The sequence below is a fragment of the Pteropus vampyrus genome, unplaced genomic scaffold (genome assembly GCF_000151845.1).
Source record: "Pteropus vampyrus isolate Shadow unplaced genomic scaffold, Pvam_2.0 Scaffold130, whole genome shotgun sequence".
Classification (NCBI taxonomy): domain Eukaryota; kingdom Metazoa; phylum Chordata; class Mammalia; order Chiroptera; family Pteropodidae; genus Pteropus; species Pteropus vampyrus.
This window is the reverse complement of record NW_011888911.1, coordinates 3,767,469-3,780,133: the sequence shown is the minus strand read 5'-3', so window position 1 is coordinate 3,780,133 and position 12,665 is coordinate 3,767,469. Positions and strand designations below refer to the sequence as shown.

At 41.0% G+C, this 12,665-nt stretch overlaps 2 pseudogenes; one reads left to right on the top strand and one right to left on the bottom strand.

The window, feature by feature from the left end:
- Window positions 1–5,341: 5,341 nt before the first annotated feature.
- On the bottom strand, window positions 5,342–7,910 carry LOC105296880 (annotated as a pseudogene).
- On the top strand, window positions 6,566–6,684 carry LOC111744251 (annotated as a pseudogene).
- Window positions 7,911–12,665: the final 4,755 nt, after the last annotated feature.

The window sequence follows — 12,665 nt, the reverse complement described above, 5'->3', positions numbered from 1 at the left end:
GGCCCGATCATATATATAGCACTTCCATTTGATGACATAGTGCTGCTGTGCACACTCACTGTTATGGCTTTGGTGGGTCAGATTACACCCAGTTCCTGATGGACAGCTCAGGTCGCATAATAACTTGATGGCTATGGTTAAATGTTCAGTCTCTACTAAGGCCCAATAGCAGGCTGAGAGCAGTTTCTCAAAAGGAGAGAAGTTTATCTGCAGATGACGGCAGGCTTTCAAAATCCTAAAGGCTTGTGTTGCAAGTCACCTATGTGAGCTTCCAAAGTCTCCGAACAGTGTCTCTCTCTGCCACTAATACTTCAAGCACCCTTTGGGTGGCTGCTAGCCCCAGGGCACATGGATAAGTCTCAAAAACATGATGCTAAAATTAAGAAGCCAGACAGAAAAGGCCATATTGTATGATTTCATTTTCACGAAACATCCCAAATAGGCAAATCTGTAGAGACAGGAAAAAAGCATACTGGTGATTGGCAGGGCCTGGAGAGAGGACAGAGTGGAAAGTGACTGTTTAATGGGAAGAAGTTTCTTTATAAGGTGATGAAAATGTTCTGGAATTAGATAGTGATGCTTACTGTACACTTTGTCAATAGACTATAAATCACCAAATTGTTTATTTTTAAAAGGGTGAATTTTATGGTATACGAATTATACCTCAACTTTTTAAATCATATGATTAATAAAGAGTACTACATTTTTAAAAAGTGTTAACATGAGGAACAGATATGATTCTCTGAGTGCTTTATTTGGTTCCATTACTACCGACTTCTGTGGAGATGAAGACCACCCAAATGAGAACGAGCACTATTTATTTGGAGCTTGCTCTATACAGCAATGGATTGGCACCACCACTTGCATTTGGCAGACTCAAAGGCAGGCGGAGGAGTGGGAAAGCTTTCACCATGGTGGGAAAAAAGAAAAAGGAAGGCATGTCTTGATTGGAGGGTCAGGCTGACTAGAAGAGGACCATCTTACATGAGTGGTGAGGGAGAGCAAATTTGACTTTATCTGGTTTGGTCCTAAGTTAGAAGTGGGGACAAAATGGCAGGAAACAGTCTGCCATTGATCAAGTCTTGACTGTTTGGAGCCAAGTGCTACAGAGATTGTGGTCTGGCTTTTCAGGTTGGTTGCTGTAAGCTTGTGGGTTAGGGTTGGAGCAAACAAGTTCCCAGGCTCCCCAGTGGATTTAGAAAATTTCTTAGACTGAATGGATTATTACTGAGCCATAAAAAGGAATGAAATCTTGCCATTTGTGACAACATGGATGGATCTTGAGGACTTTATGCCAAGTGAAATAAGTCAGAGAGAAAAAGATAAATACTGTGCAATCTTATATGTGTAATCTAGAAACAAAAGGAAATAAAAAATGGAGCTCATAGACTTAGAGAAACATTGGTGGTTGCCCTAGGCCTCTTGGCATTGGCCATCATGCCAGGCCACAGCTCTGGGAAGGGTACTTGGAAATATTTAGGGAAGTTTCGAACACCAGGTACCACACAGACCCGCATTCGGGATGGGCGCCCTAAACGGATTTACCCGTCTGGCCCGAGCTGGTTCCCTCCTCCACAAATGGACTCGGAAAGATTGGTGGAAGTCCAGTCCGAAGGCCAGGATCCTCGCAGGCCAGCGCCCGCCTACAGAAGCCCTACCCGCCCCGCTCCGGCCTCCGCCCCCGCCCCTGCCCTGGACTATCCCGCGGGCAGGAGCCGGTCCGTGTTGCTGGAGTGGAAGGAGCTAGGGCCCCGTCCCCGTCTCCATAGACGGCTTGTGCCGGTCCACGACCTTGAACAGACACTTGAGAATATTTCCGGGAGGCGTCTCTGACAATTGGGATCCGTGCGGACCGGCAACTGAGCCTATGACGCGCTCTCCTCTCCTCCCGATACCGTCCGTCCCAACCTTCGGGACTGGACTGGAAAAAAATGGGTAACATGGAAGGGCCGACGACAGGACCACGCATGGGACGGCGGGGGCTGGTCAACCCTCCCTGGCGGCCCCGTACGCTAGCCCAGGAGAGCGGCGACCGGCACCCCCGTCACTTCTGCACGTCCAGTCTCTATGAACAAGTGACACGCCGACGCTCGGACACCACCGGGACGATCCCGCCCGTGCCGCCGGCCTTCTGGAACGCTTCCTTGGGCACCGTGGCCACATCCCATCCCTTGCAGTTTTCGCGGGAATTCGGGAGGGGAGACACTGCGTAATAGTGGCCGCCAGATAGCGCCCGAAAACCAGCGCGAACGTCAGCGGAACAGGCCGGGATCGCGGGCCGGCGAGGGCGCCCCGCCGGCCGCCCGATCACGTTCCAGTGCACCTCGCGCCTCTCAGCCCGGGAAGGGCACCCGGGCGTCCGGCACGGCCCCCGGCGTCCGCCTCGGAGCTCCGGGCCGGCAGAGTGTCACCTCGGCAGCACAAGGGGAACTTGAAAATGTTTTCGGGCAGATGCTGGGAAGTGGGCAGATTTCCGCCTGCGTAACTTCCAGGCCGGTGCAGGCCATTTCTGGGCTCCGGAGAAGACTTGGGATTTCCCTGAGAAGCCTGCAGATCAGGCGCTCGGTCCAGGCTTGGCAGAGCTGTTTCCCCGCTTCCTGGTGGACATCGTCAGTTCTTTGGGGGCTCGGCTGGGAGAAGATGTAAAACTGAAACTGAAAGTACTCGTATAAACACAGATGAATGATTTTTATTGATAATTTAGGAGGTCTTTCTAAAGCATCAAAGCCCAAAGCCATAAAGGAAATGATTGATAAATTTGACCAAAGTTTAGACAAAATTGATCTTTGCATAACCACAAACAAAGTCAAGGGACAACAAACGGGTGTCGAGAATATTTGTGCAAATACATATGTAATATGAATATTGATTTCATCATTACGTATTATAACAGAAAATAATAGCCATTAAGAGGGACCAGGTTAAATAAATTCCAGTACGTCAGTACAATGCAGTACACTGTGAATTTGTTTTGGTTTATTTTGTTTTTAAAATGAAATAGATCTAAAGGTACGGACATGGAAAGATGTTGATGATGGACTATTAAATGAAAAGCAAGTTGTAGAACCTCTCTTGAAAAAATTAATATATGCACTTTCCTTTAAAAAAATACTTATATGGAAAGGCAAAGGATTTAGGATAGCAATTTTGAAAAACCAGAATAAAATCTCCCCTATTTTAATGGTTATTATGTAGCTATGAACTCTGTGTGACGTTGGCAGAAAGAAAGACAAGTTGATCAATGGAACAGAATAGAGAGCCAAACAAAGACAGGGAACTGGTTTTTGGCAAATGTCCAAAAACAATTTATGGGAGGAAAGATGGCTTCTCCATCAAAAAGGAGCATGGCAATGAGACATCCACAGTAAAACAAAACAAAAACTCCTTGACCTAACCATCTACACCTCACACCTCATACAAACATTAACTCCAAATGGATCACACACATTTATGTAAAATGTAAAACATTAGAAAAAAATTCTATGAGAAAAGTTGGGGATCTAAGGCTAGGTAAAGGGATTTTTAGACTTGACACTGAAAATGTGATTCATAAAAAAGAAATGGATAAATTAGAATTTATTAAAATTTAAAATGTAGTCTCTTTGAAAGATTAAATTACAAAGTATGCACTGGAGAGAAATATTTGCAAACCACATATCCAACTAAGATAGTATATGAATGTACAAAAACTCTCAAATGCAACAGTGAAAATGAATGGTCTGATTATAAAATAGGCAAAGAACACAAACAGGCATTTCATTGAAGAGGATACACAGATGGCAAATAAGCAGATGAAAAAATTAAAATCATAGTGAGAGATCATGACACATCTATCAGAACACCTTAAAGTAAATATAAGAACAGTCCTGAATGCTAGTGAAAGCAAGCAAGCAAGCAAACAATAACAAAAATGTGCGATTATTACATATTCCAATAACTCAACCCCAGAGAAATAAAACGTGTGCCCTAAAGGGTCGACTCAGCAGATCCAGGATGTTCAGAACGTGCACATTCCAAAGAAAGGTCTGACTTCACATGAGTCCAGGAGGAAACCTCTAAGCCCTTGGAATGTCCTGCCTGGTAAGTGTCTTTATTTAGCTGAGGAAAAATAACAAACTGGGCAATGGATTGTCTACGATGTGGGGAGACACAGGATGAGGAAATGTTCCCAGAGTTTGAAGCCAGGTCACTAGCTGAAGAGTGGCATAATCCATTCAGATGGGAGGTGTGGGGTATGGCCAAGGTGAGGGTTGGACTCTTTATGATATGTCATGTCTATGAGGCATCCAAGTCAAAAAAGAAAACCAATTAGGCTGCTGGAGATCTAATTCTGGGTGGAGATGAAATCTGGGGTGTGTTATAAGCACTGAGTTCATCACAAATGCCATAGAAATTTATAAAGACTAACTAGAACTTTAAGGAAATATAATCAGTCAGGAGGGTCTATGAGAGGAACTAGGGCTTATATAAGTTCTTGCACTCTATGTAATTGCTATAACCCTACAGGAAGAACTCTATTGTTGTTTATTTTATTTTATTTTTTTTGAAGAGACACAGGATGGTTTAATTTATAGAGTCAAGAGTCATTTATTCTTTATTACAGTGTTCAACATGCAATCTCTTAGTACAGAAATGGCATCCTGCCACTTCCCAGAGAGTTAATCCAGTTGGAATTATTTCTGGGCAACCCTTAACTGTGTGTCTGCCAGCAATCGCCCTCTCTCCCTTATTACAGTGATAAATTCTCTCTTATGTAGAATAACTGGAAAATGAAGTTTTTCGTTCATTTGAGTAGCTATATACAGTACAGCACCACTAATTTGTCAATGGATTTGATATATTCTGAACTCTAGATCAAGATCTCACATTACTTAACCTGTCTCTGATGATCCCAAAAGCACTTGAGAATCCAGCAATGTCTCACAGTCATGGATTTTCACTGGACAGTATTATGAGATAAAGAAGGTTAGCTAAGTCAGTCCTGGCCCTGGATAATCACTCTGGAAAGAGTTTATTTTAATAAGGTTTTGACACATTTGCTCTTTATGTCATTCTGCGGGCTCAAAATGAACAACTCAGGGAGCTTTATTTTGCTCATCCACAGTTCCTACATTTTTATAACTCTCTTCAGTAAAGAGTTATAAAAATGCTAACAAAAAATTAAAGGTAAAATGCAGGATGTTTAGATCCTAAGAAAACAGAAATCCACCGTGGTTAGAAGTCAGGCTGATTACACATAATAATTAGGTATAATTGACAATGCTTTTCCCGAAGACTGTATTTTTGCTGTTTTATATAATATCACTAACTTGAGTTTTCTCCCTTTCTCTGACTTTCATTATTATTTCAAAAACATAGAGGTCTGTAATTCCTTTTTGAACGTGCCTTCAGGGTGGAGGTCTTTGGCCATGAGTTCCTCTTTGACATCATCTAGTGCTCACTGGTGATCTGTCAGCTCCAAAGCTTCTCACTCTGCTTAAAAGCTTTGTTGGTGTCTCTGGCGATGGCCATGGCTGCTCCAGTCATCTGTTCCTGTATCATCTGTGACTGGTCAGTGGCATTATCTTGACCCAGAATCAAAGAGTAAGTGCTCCAAAGCTCAAAGACATTGAGGAAGTGTTAGAATGGAGAACTCACCCAGGATGCATCTAATGTGAGTAGTTTGATTCCTTGCGGTAGCACAGGCTTAAAATGGAGGGTCAGTGGAAATGAGACCTTGGTTGTGACAAAGCCTGAGAATATCATGTTGATCCATCCACCAATAAGAATCATAGGGAGAACATTTGTTACACTGCCTTTCATCATGCCTGTGGGCATAGTGGGATCAGTCACAGGAGAAGGCACTACTTTCCTTCTAATTTTTTTGAAAAGCCCATTCTCTGGGTTGTTGAAGTAATATTTTTGTATCAAGAAAGACTGTTTGGGAATGTATTTTCCATTTTCCCTGAGGACTCTGCTTCGAATTAAGACTTGACTGTGGGAGACTTGTTCCTGGGTAAGCTTCTTGTCACTCTGCAGCAGGATGGACATGTGGTGGCAGATCACACTCAAGGAGAAAGTGATGATGACGATGGGCAGGACCACCCAGAGGCATATTTTGGAGTCAGGCAGCAGCTCGGGACCTGCCACCTTCACAGTGTGCCGGCTTCTGGTGAAGTGTAGTTGGTTTCTCTTACCTTGGCCGTGGGGTCTCCCCTGTGAGTTCACCTCTGGGCTTTCTCAAGCCCTCAGCCTAACTGGCTGGGACCCTATCACAGCCTCTGGCATGGAGCACTGTCCCCAGCCAGGTGGCCCACCTGGCTGCTCTGGAAGAACTCTTTATAATAAAGGTCTATGGTTCTACTATCTTCCTCCCTTAACTTCCATTTCCCTTCTATAAATACCCCTCCATCTTGGCGTGCAAGTTAGTATGCACATGGCTTTTGGCCACGTCTGCATGCACTGGGTTGGAACCCTTTATTTTTCCCAAATAAATCCTTTTTGGTAACGAAACACGTAGTTTATATTATTTTTCAGTCAACAAAATGAACTAGATAACCCATAGGTTATTTTTTAAAGCATAGCAGTCTAAGGCCATGCCACCCTGAACAAGCCCGATCCCCTCTGATCTCAGAAGCTAAGCAGGGTTGGGCTTGGTTAGTACTTGGATGGGAGACCACCTAGGAAGACCAGGTGCTGTAAGCATAAAAAATAAAAAATAAGGGATTGTAAACTGACAAGGTCCTTGCATTCTGTGAGGTCAACCAAGGGTTGCCTCGCTTAACAAAATAAAAAATAAAAAAGCATACCAATAAAAAATAGAGCCCAGGGTGCACCTACGGGTGCACTTCAAGTTTTAACACCCAGAGGAGCCTGTGCTGTCAAATAGTGTTGTAGAGAAGCATTGGGAAAGGTAGTGTAATTGTAAGAACACGTCCAAACTTGGGGCGATTTTTTTTATGTTATTTGAGTCAAACCAATAACAAGTGCTGAGGAGCAAGATCTCAAATGCTCTAGTGAATAAAATTTGCAGCTTCTTTTATGCATTTGAAATTAAAGAGGGAACTAAGGAAGGTTACATGGAGGTGGGAGAAAGCAGATGGGGATTGGATTACAGGATAGTTAAACAAAATTGTAGGCTCTCTGGAAGTTTGTTGTGGCTTATTTCAAAGGTGTGTTTACCTAGATGCACAGAAACAATGGACAGGGCTTGCTTAAGGCAAAGATAAACCTATTACTAAAAAGTTATATGCCTGGGGCATGACTGCTCACCATGATCTGCTCAGTTAGGAATTTATAATCAAATCACCCTTTGAGGTTACTTTCTATATCTCCTCCCCCTCTTTTTTTTTGTCCACAGTAGGAATAAAGGAGAAAATCCTACGTCAGGAGCCAGAATAAAGAGTGTCCCCAGAAACAAAGATGGGCCACACCTCCTGTGTCTCTACTTCTGAAGTCTCCAGGCATCCCAGTGCCTCTGCCTCTCCCCTCTACTCCTACATATTGTGGAGATGTTTTTTCTCCAATCTCTCCCACCTGTAAACTCCTCCAGTCTCTTCATTCTTGAAGCAAAAATCTTTCCTGGACAAATTTATCTCCAGTTCCTGCACAATGTATTTCCTCCCCTTCAAAATAAACACAGAAAGAGCAGTACACAGAAGAGTGACATGATGAGATTTGTGTTTGTAAAAGGAGCCTCGTAGAGGCAGAATGAATTGAAGTAAGGAATAGAGAATAAACCCAGAGAAAATTTAGGAGGGTATTGGTGAATTTTAAATATTCAAAGATGGCTACTCACATGGCTTGATAAAAGAAATAACACCTCTAACAGGAGTGTAATTTGGGGAAGGGTCAGAAATAATGGAATCTTCCCTCCTTGGACACTACCTGGACCAAGCACAGGTGACTTACCCAGAGCCTGATGTAGTCATCTTGAAGGGAATCCTATTGGTCAAATCTGAGCATCAAAATAAATAATGATAACAGATTATAAAACATTGGATAAATAAATAGGGAGCAGTAGAAAGCCAAGTAGTAAATATGGGAGCAGTGATAGAAATGGAAAAATTGCCATTTGTCAACTATTATAATGGTAGCTGATCCAGGTGAGAATCATTAATGGATAACAAGGCTGGTGGGGGAAAGTTGGAAGGGAAACATGAAATTGATGGAAACTGTGAATATCTCCCCATAAAATTCCACTCATACAAAGTAAAAACAAATCTCTGTGTGTTTGGAGAAGGCTGGCAGAGATGTCGCACAGTTATGCAGTTGGCATCAGCAGTGCTGGGGGGAGGACGGTGGACCTCATGTGCCCTGAAGGGCCGCATTGAGGGAAGCCCTGCATCAGGCCGGGGGTCCTGCTGGGAACACAGGGCCTGAGTCTGCTTAGGAGGAGACAATGGGCAGGCCTGGGTGGGGTCATCTGTGCTCTATAAATCTGTCAAGGACAAGAAAATGTGAGAGAGTGTGAGGAACAGCTCCAAAAAAAGAAAACTGGCCTAGAATGAAAAAAATAAAAGAGAGACATTTTCACATAGGTTGAGCAGTTGGTAAATTTGAAATGGGCCTGTGGCCTTGAAAAAATGTTGTCTTTCTGATTAAGGAGTTATGTGGTGGTTATCTCAGAATGCGTCCCTGTTTTTGGGGAAAATACACTGGAGTATTTTAAAGGAATTGGAAAATGTGGTAAAGTGATAACACTGTGGAATCTGACTGAAAAGATCAAGAGTACTTTGTACTGCTCTTGCAATGTCCTACAAGTTTGAAATGATTTTAAGATAAACGACTATCAAAAACAACCTTATCAGTAGGATGCCAGTATGATCTTTTCATACAGAGGCTGAGCAATATCCAGATTCAGTTCAGGCAGAGTTATGAAACGAATCACCCTTGGACGGTCTGAATGTTATTAAGAAGGGAATATGGGGACAGTATATTCATAGCTATGTGACTGTGGTGTCAGAATGATTTCGGGATGCTGTGGAAACAGGATTTCTGAATTCAATTTTTCCTCACAAAGCTGTTCCTTACTGGGTATTTGGAAGACTGACTGCCCTTTGCCACAGGCCAGGGGAGAAGCACTTGTGTGTGGGGGTGCCTCCTCCAGTTGAGACCCACGACTCTCCAAAAACTCTGCTTCTTTTTGTTCTCCAGGAACCTAGGGATGCTCAGGTCTCAGTTTCAATTTTCTCTCTTTGGTCTGTGCTGTTTTGAGTCTGTCAGTGCATTTGTGTTTCAAGGTCATGCAGAGAGAGATGTTTGGACAATAATGAAATTGCCACTCCCCAGGCTCTTTGCTTGCCGCAATTGTATTAGAGCATTTTAGTGTCTTGGGGCAGGAGGGATTGACTTGATCTTGGCAGAGATCCACTGGGTGCTACAGAAGTGTTTGGGAGTTATAAGATGCATAGATTTCCCTCTCTGGGCCATGCAGGAAAGTGGAGTAAACAGAATTAGGACACTTCTAAAAATATTAACATTTATCAAATACTAGCATACATAATATCAAATGAAACATGATGTTAAAAACAAAAATATATTTGTATAAATAAATTACAATGTCTTATGCAAATTTTCAGTATGGTATGATATTTTGGACTAAGAGGAAATAGATAGTAACACTTGCCATGGGAAATTGTGGGCAATACATAAAGCTTCATGATTATTAAAGGCCTATCTCTTACTAACAATGAATTAGAGAATGTAATTTTGAAGATATATTGGATGAACTTAAAATATTGATGAGACATAAGAATATATTATCTCAATTTGAAAATAATGTTATAGGAAAAACTAATGATCAAAAGCTAATAAGAAAGTGACTCTGGTTTCCCACATGTAAGTAGCTTAGAGTCACCACTCCACCCTACCAAGTAAAAATCTGAACAAATTGGAAAATCAACAATTCTTAGATATGTAAGAAGTGAGGTCACAGGACAAACCACTGCTTACCCCAGATTGGAGATGCAGGCAGATACAGAGACTCATAGCTTACCGGAGCAGAAGCCGGGAGCAGAAACCTCCCAGGGAACTAGTGCTGGGAAGGAAAGCAAACTGTAATGAACAAATTGCCGGACAAGTCTGAGAGTCAGACACTCATCACTGGGGCCTCCACACTTTTTTATGTATGCTGATGTACGAGTACAGTGAATGAAAGCAGCGACACAATGGACAGGAGGGAGGAATTAGAATTATTTTGTTACTATTAGGTATTCATACTACCTGTGAAACAGCACAGTGGTTTTTAAAGTGGGCTTATTAGTTATAAATATATATTGCAAACTCTAAGGCAACCACTAAAAAAGGCAAACAAAACAAAACAAAACAAAAACCCCACCTGATATGCTAAGAAAAAAGAGAAAATGGAATCATACAAATTGCTCAATTAAAATCACACACACAAAAAATGACAGGAGATAATAAATGCTGGTGAGAATGTGGAGAAAAGAGAACCCTTGTACATTGTTGGTGGGAATGTAAATTGGTACAGTCACTATGGAAAAGAGTATGCAAGTTCCCCAAGAAATTAAAAACAGAACTACTATATAATCTAGCAATCCCACTTCTGGGTATATACTCAAAAGTAATGAAACCAATATTTCAAAGAGACATCTGTACTCCCATGTTCATTACAACATTATTCACATTAGGCAAAGTATGTGATATGTACACACACACACATACACACACGCACAAAATGGAATATTATTCAGCCTTCAAAACAGATGAAATCCTATTATTTGTAATAACAACATGGATAAACCTGGAGAGCATTATGCTAAGCAAAATAAACCAGATGAAGAAAAACAAATACTGTGTGGTATCATTATATGTGAAATCTAAAAAAAAAAAAAGAAAGTTGAACTCATGGAAACAGTAGAAAATTGTTGTTGGGGGGTGGAAGAAATAGGGAGAGGTTGAGAGGTTGGTGGAACAGTAAAAACTTTCAGTTATAAGATGAATAAGTTCTGAGAATCTAATATGTAACATGGTGATTATAGTGGATAACATGGTATTCTATAACTAAAATTTGCTGAGGGTAGAACTTAAAGGTGCTCCAAAAAAGAAAGAGAGAGAGAGAGAGAGAGAGAGAGAGAGAGAGAGAGAGAGAGAGAGAGAGAGAAAGAAAAAGAGAAAGAACGAAAGGAAAAGAGAAAGAACGAAAGAAAAAGAGAAAGAACGAAAGAAAAAGAGAAAGAATGAAAGAAAAAGAGAAAGAAAGGAAGAAAAAAGAAAGAAAGAAAGAAAGAAAGAAAAAGAGAAAGAACGAAAGAAAAAGAGAAAGAAAGAAAGAAAGAGAGAAAGAAAGAGAGAAAGAAAGAATATGTGAGGTGATGGACGTGTTAATTAACTCGATGGAAGGAATTCTTTCACAATGTATACATATATCAAATCATGTTGTACACTTTAAATACCTTACAATTTTATTGTCAATTATACCTTGATAAAGCTGACAAAATTCACAAAGACAGGAAAAATGGGAAGAAAAGGTAGGAACAAAGGACAAGGGCAACAAATAGAAAACAATAACAATATTGGAGATATTAATCCAACTATATCAATAATCACTTTAAACATCAATGACCTAAATATACCAATTAAAAGATAATGTCATAGTGGGTCAAAAAAAAGACCCAATTATATGTTGTCTATAAGAAACACACTTTAAATATAAAGATACTATAGATTAAAAGTATATAGAAAGAGAAAGATATACCATGCTAACCCTAATCAAAAGAAAGCAGGAACAGGCATATAAATTTCATACAGAGCAGAATTCATAGCAAAGTTATCAAAGATAAAGAGAGGCATCACATACTGATAAAGGGGTCATTTCTAAAAAGACATGAAAACCCTTAATGTGTATGCATCTAACAACAGTGTCAAAATATGAGAGGCAAAAACTGAGAACTATAAGGAGAAATATTCAAATTCACAATTATTGGAAACTTTAATACTCCTCTCTCAATAACCTATAGAACAGCAGAAAATCAGCATGACTATAGTAGCCTTGAGCAACACTGTCAACCAACTTAACCTAATTGATATTTATAGAACATTCTACCCTACTACAGCAGAATACAAATTTTTTTCAAGTGCACATGGAACATTAATGAAGATACGTACATTATGGCCCATCGAAAAAATCTCAATAAAATTAAAAGTTTCTTACAAAGTATGTTCTCTTGCCACAATGGAATTCAGTGAGAAATAATAACAGAAAGATCCTTAAAAATTCTGAAATATTTGGAAACTAAATAACTCACTTCTGAATAACCTGTATGTCAAAGAAATCTAAAGGGAAATTAGAGAGAGTTCTAGTCAAGAAGGCAGAGTAGGTAAATACTATGCATGACTCCTCCCACAACCACATTAAAAATGCAACTAAATTATTGAACAGTTAACCTGGAGAACAGTTCAAAGATCAGCTGAACAGAAGTCCTATAACTAAGGATATAAATAAGAGGCCATATCAAGACTGGAAACTGGTAGGAGGTGTGGAGACGGGATGAAACGAGGTGGTCCCATACCTACATGTGGTGGTTGAGCATCAGAAGGGATATCTTGGCTGCAGAGTTCTCAGAGGAGTGAGGGGCCCCAGCCCCACACTGGGGCTCTCTGGATTAGAATTCCAGCGCTGAAAGAGGAGTTCCCACAAAATCTGACTGTGAAAATCGGTGGGA